Genomic DNA, 6,649 nt, shown 5'->3' on the forward strand with positions numbered 1-6,649 from the left:
TATGTGTAGAATAAGAATACATTAGAATTAGAATACATTAGAATTAGAATACATTAGAATAATTAGATAATATGTATATATTTTTGTGTCTTTGTGTGTATACATACATATACATAAATGTATATGTATAGTAATTTATTAAGTACAAAGGATCTCTCAGTGCGCTTGTAGCAAGCGTGGGTAGAGCCCTTCTCAAAACTTCGTTCGCGAAGCCTAGCCATGATGACAAAGGATCTCACTTAAACTTGTAAAATGTGTTAAAAAAATGCTCTCTCCTGTTCCTGAAGACAGTTAAAATAAGAAATAAGACTAAATTACAGCATAAATAATTATCAATATTATCATATAATAAATGAGTAAATACATACTTAACAGCATCATTATATAACTATACTTTTGGTCTCCAAACTAATTTGTCTGTATTACTCTTACTTCAAGTAGCTTATTTATAGAACTTGTGGTTTTAAAAGCTTTATCCTTCTGTTAATCTCTTACTTTTTTTTGTCTGAATTTATTTTTAATAAAAACCTATGAAGAACATAATAAAATTGACAGATCTTCTTTAATCCCAAGAAAACTGGATAGTTCATCTTAGCTATTTTAGAACAACATATACAAATACAGGGTAAAATCTTACAAAGTATCAAATCAGGCAATAAGAATTATTTACCCTCTTCATCACAGCAATAATTCTAAAGTTGTCTAAACTAAACTGTTTAAATCTTGGCACTAATATTAATTTATTCCTTGTTTTCTTTTTGATATTGGGAAGTAAGAGCTTTTTTAGGCCCCCTCCCCTTTATTTTTATTTTGTTTATGAAAGCAAAATAAGTAAATTACTTTTTTCTTTTTATAATTGGCCATATTAAATTCCTGGAATATTTAAACTTAAAAACAAATATTACACAAGAAACATCATGTACTTAGGTGATTCATGTATTAATATATGCTGTTATTTTTATAATTACAGTAGAATTACACGTGTAAAGGGATTCCCGAATCTGTCAATAAAAGCTCAGCACACAGCCAGTAGATGGCCCCAGCCTAACACCTCTTACACTGTGATACTCTGGTTTGCTGGATGTTGTATTGGTGAAAATTTTAGAGGGCATTCTATGAATGAAAAAACTCTTGAATGAATGAAACAACTTTTAGAATGAAAAAACTCTTGCTAGAATAATATATATATATTATAACTGATATATGAAATATTTAGTGATCAGAATGATGGATAAAGATTTTATTCATAGCTACCCAACTGAATGTTTAAGAAGACTTAGCTTTGCACTGGAACAAGCCCACAAATAAAAACAAGAACACAAAGAACATTCCTTTTCTCACAGGTGGTGATGTACACAGAATGAAAATTTGAAGTAAAATTTAGGCCATTTAAAATGCTGTAGGAAGTAAAGTCCATGCAAGTGATAACTGAAGTGAATACAGCTGAGCTGGAGATTGGATCCTGCTGAAAGCAAGACAGGAATCAAGGTTTAATTTCACTGAATATTGGTATTGGAAATAAGCATTTCTCTTGCTATATAGATTTTAAAAAAAATCACAAGACTCAACAAAATTTTATAGGAGTAATATTGTAAGAACTGAATTCTACTGAGTAATAGATGGAAGGAAGGATTTTACTGTGACCAAAAGCACTGACCAGGGATTTGTAAATGCAGATGTGGTGCCTGGCAGTGCCACAGATTTTCAACTGATCTTTATCAAGTCATTTATTTAAACCCATATTTTGATCTGTAAATAAAAGTGGAAGTCATAAGGCAAAAAAAGCGTACGTGACAATAATATTGTGTTGTAGACCAGATGGTTAGAAAAAGCAAGCATCAGGGGAAGTTGCTCAGTTGGATGCCTAATTTCTTATATCTACTTGAGCTTGTTTGTGCACTAATTCCACAATGGGTTGGGTATGCAGTACATATGTCAGGTATGTTTGGCTAATTGGAGTATGTATGTGTTAAGGATAATTCAAATTTAGATGTTTAGACTTTCAACAAATTAGGGAACTAGAAAGTCACAATGATACGTAATAAGAAATAAATGGCATCTATATATCTTTGTGTAATATGAAGTAGATACTTTTTCTTTTAATAAAAATCTATGAAATGGCACAGAAACAGACATGTACATGGTTATTGCCCAAGGATCAGCAAAGATGACATCATTTAGAACAGGTCAGAATTAAAAATATCCATGCAAACTTAACATGCCCCTCTGTGAAGACACCTTTTAATGGCCTTGCAATATCAGATCATAAACTGTTCTTTCAATATACCCTTCCCTCATCTATTAGATAGAATAGATTGTGCCCAAATAATTCACTATTATTTTCTTCCCATTTCAACATGTAACCTTGCACTTTATTTATCACACTCTGCTCTGAGCACTTCAGAAACAACCACTACTTTGTCTTTACCCTCATGAGCTGAGACAGTGGTGTCACCTTTGATTGCTGGAAGTGAGTTAAACTGATGTTCAGGTTGCACATTAAGTGCATTTTATGATGTTCTTTGAAATTCTTCAATTCACATCAAACACCTCGAATGGAGGACTACTGATGGAGATTCAGGTTCAACTATGGATGTTTCATTATCTCAGGAAGTGGGACAAAGAACTGGAATATTGGCCAACATACACCTTTTTATGACTATTCAGACACTATATGTGGATTTCAGTTTCCATTCATTCTATATTTTAGATGGAAATGAAGTGTTGCCTAAATGACCGTGGGGAAAAAAAGATTCCAAGCCAAATTAGGTAGGAGATAAGATAAGGATACAAAGGCTTTAATGAGCCCCCAGGCTTTCTGGAATACCCTCAACACATGCTCTCCAATACAGGTGTTCACAGTTTTTATAATGATTTTCACCCAATCCCCATCTGGCCACCACCCAGGTTCTGTCCCCGCCACGCCTCTCAGGAATTGGGTCTGGGGGTGTTTTGGGACCCCCTCTTCTTCATCTTCATCTTCCTCAGAGCATGTAATGTTCTTGGAGGCCTTCCAGAGTCCTAGGCCTGAAGGTTGTTGCATCTATGGCTATATCTTCTTGCGTAGATTTTAGGGTGTTCTCTACAATTCTGCCTTGAAAATGAGACTAAACAGGCCAGTGGAATTTAGGGGAATGATATGGGAAGGGGTAACAGGTTTTGCTATGTGTGGTTGGTGTGTTAAAGGGTAAAGGGATTATATGCTGCTACTCTAAAATCTACATTTACTACATAACTACTTCTAAGATCTACAAAAATTAAAAAAATCAAAACTCCAAAATATCAAAGTATAGCCAAAATTGTTCACTGACTTTGGATGCCTAAGATGAAGTGGACCTGATTTTTCATAGTAACTTATAAGTTTAGACTGCCTATAGCCCTCTGGAATTAAGTTCCAAGAATAATAAAAGAGGAAAGCACAAATTATCACAGTGACTTTGGTTAAATGAATAGCAGGTATCCTAAAACTCAACTTCTGATGAACTGTGGGTAGCTGCAATTCCTTTAAGACCTGCAGTCTATGAAATGTTGAATTATAACTATGAGATTTTAAAATTCCACAAGTCAAGCTGGGAGGATTTAAAATTGTGCATAGAAAATAAGGAAACAGAATTAATGATATTTTTTAAAAAAATTATTTAAATTATTCCAGTATGGCCTCGGAATTTCATAGAGAAAGAGAAGTTTATTTTTTTCTGGGCAAGACTAAGATTTCTTAAGGTTACAAATGAGATAAGGGAAGAGGCTGATAAGAAGCAAATGCTGGGACGTTTCACACCTAGGCTATTCATCTCAGATGATGGACATCATCCATTCTAAAACTCCCCATCCTAGAGGAGGTACTAGGCATTTCCACCTGAGGTTAAGTGTATATAACTCATAAAATCTTTGAGTTTTGGGGCTGGGCTGGGCTTCCCCCAGCCCCAGTAGATCAAGACCATCACTTCAACCAACAGACATTGAAGCTGCAACTAACAAGTTTCATCACTGGATCCAGTAGGTGGTGATTATATATATATATATCTTTCTACTTTTATCCTTTCTTTCTTTCCTTATACATTTCCATAAGTGTTATTTTTATGCTTTAATGTTGTTGTATTACTATAGATGATAATAACCAAAATGGCTATACACCTGTTTTCCTTTTCAACAACACTGTTCTAAAATAAACCTTACATATATATATTTACAAACACCGATTATTCAGTGTTGTTTCACTCTAATCCACTGCAAGGGATTTATTGACAAGAACCTGGGTTACCATCCCCTTCTGGGGCAGGTCATAACAGAACTGCCTATAGCTGTAAGGCTTGGATGGGCTTAGGCCTCCTGACTTTTACTTTTGATAGATGATCCACACTGTGGGTTTTGCTAAGGTTCCCCACATCTCAGTCTCCACATCTGCTGAAACAGAAAAATTGTGTTTTAACAACTTACAGGTCAAAGAGTACTCATTTGTGACCTTCTCTTCTGGATCACCGTTAGAAATTATTTTTGTGTTTATTATATTTATTGCTTTTTATGCCTTATTTGAAATGATGGGGGAGCCTGAGCATTCCCAATTCTTACTGGCTTGAGTTGGAGGGCTATGAGCTACATGCGCTTTAGGAACTTTGAAGCTGTTTCTGTTCTGCTTTGAAACAGGAAAGGAACCATTTTAAATTAGCAGATTTGGGTAGCTTCTATCATCCTGTTGAGGAGTTTGACTCTTAATGTTGATTTTCAGTAATTCTTGCTACACAGGGAAAATTTCCAGAGTGAAAAAGAAAGTGAACGTGCCAATATATAAAAAGAATAAAAGAGATAACCACTGTAGTTATGGACTTGTCAGTGTCATGTAAATCCTTGTAAAAATAATGGAAAAGCAAATGTAAAACTGAATTAATAAATAAAAGTGAGTAGCAGAATTAATGCAAGTTCACTTGTGTTTATGGAAAATAACCCTATCAAACCATCTTTGTGTTATATTTTCTGTAATATTGGTTGATTAAAAGATGAAGAAAGTGAGGCTTTGGAAATCCAATGAAGCTGAAGACTTTGACAAGCTTGTTGCACCACTGCAAATCAATCTTTTTGTTTGGCAAACTTAGAACAAAGTAAGTAGATTTTTAATCCTGCAAAGCTACTAAAATGAGCCTTATTAGCAAACCTTTGTGCTATGGCATAGTATTGGCTAGGGGCTTTCTCATTCTTTTGACAACAGAAAAAGGTGCTGTTGTTCCTGGCAGCAAGAGGTAAGTGTATTCAGTGGTTAGGCTGAGAAATCCCTACCTGCTGCTACTTATATGGTACATCTTTATTGTGAGGGTGATGAGGTACTGGAACAGGCTGTACAGAGAACCTGTGGATGCCACATCTCTGGAAGAGCCAGGCTGGATGAGGCTCGGAGCAATCTGGTCTAGTGGAAGGTGTCCCTACCCATGGCAGGGGTGTTGGAACTAGATGATCTTTAAAGGTCCCTTCTAACACAAACCATTCAAAGGTTCTGTGATCATTAAGTGCTGTGTGGCAGGTGCCCTCCATAGCAGAGTCCCACCAGGGACCTGGGGGTTGGGCATGGTCAAGTCTGGAACTTTTGGGGCATTGCCAAGCAACTTCACAAACATTCCATAAATGTTCCATTGCAGTTGCTCAGGTATAGTCTCCTGCTTGTGGCTTGTTTTAAAACTTACAGGTCTGAGAGTGTGTGTGGGAGGATGTATTTGGCAGGTGCTTCATTTGTAAAGAATTTGGGCACGGCCAATGCTTAAATTGGCCACTGTTGTCTTTATCTTGGGATTGCCAGTTGCAGAGAGATCTTCACACCAGAGCATCTTTTATATGTGGGCTGGTTCTTGTGAACTGAAACGATCACTTTATGTTGTGACTTTGAGTAGATTTAACTTGCCCTCTCATTCAGTCTTCTTGGCACCAGAAGCACCTTCATGTTTAATTAATTTTTCTTTCATGCTTATGAGTAATTTTATAATGTCATGTTAAGTTACGAAATGGCAGAAGCTGGATACAGGTAAAGTGAAGCAGTCCTGGTGTTTCTATCTGTGTGTCCATGACTTAATTCTTTTTGTGAAGGCCAAATTGACATTGTTTTCTGAAAGGTTTGAAAAGTGTAACAGCAGGGAAGCTTTTTTGTTTTCAAGCTGCAACATCTGCATGAGACCTTAATTCTAGTTAAGAGAAGAATAAGTAACCTGTTGTCTGAGGAAGGCTGTAAACTAAAAGTTACTTAATGCTATAATGCAGAACAACTTAATTACTATGAAAAACTGCCATATTTTCTTTCTGTCATCCTCCTGATGATCTTCAGAATAATTTTTTTACTCCTGAGATTTTTTTTATTAAAATATTATGTTGATTATGTGTGTTGTTTTCAATGGGGTTTTTTTTGTATTTGCCTATCTGCATGACATGAAGAAGAGGTCTAGACAGTGAAGGATGGGAAATCATGGGGTGTTCCACCACACAGAAGTAGATACTAATTTAATTTGCTGTTTTTCTATGTAAGTGGCATTTCACATAGAGAAATTATTTAGTTATAATTTTAATTTAGCTGAAAAAGACTTCTTCCAAAGCATAGTGTAGTCTAAATGAAAATCTCATTCTTGCTTTCTAATTACAGTTTAACATCTTTTGGTTACTGTCATGCCACAGC

Source organism: Myiozetetes cayanensis, unplaced genomic scaffold (assembly GCF_022539395.1).
Source record: "Myiozetetes cayanensis isolate MyiCay16 unplaced genomic scaffold, myiCay2020 scf1, whole genome shotgun sequence".
NCBI lineage: Eukaryota > Metazoa > Chordata > Aves > Passeriformes > Tyrannidae > Myiozetetes > Myiozetetes cayanensis.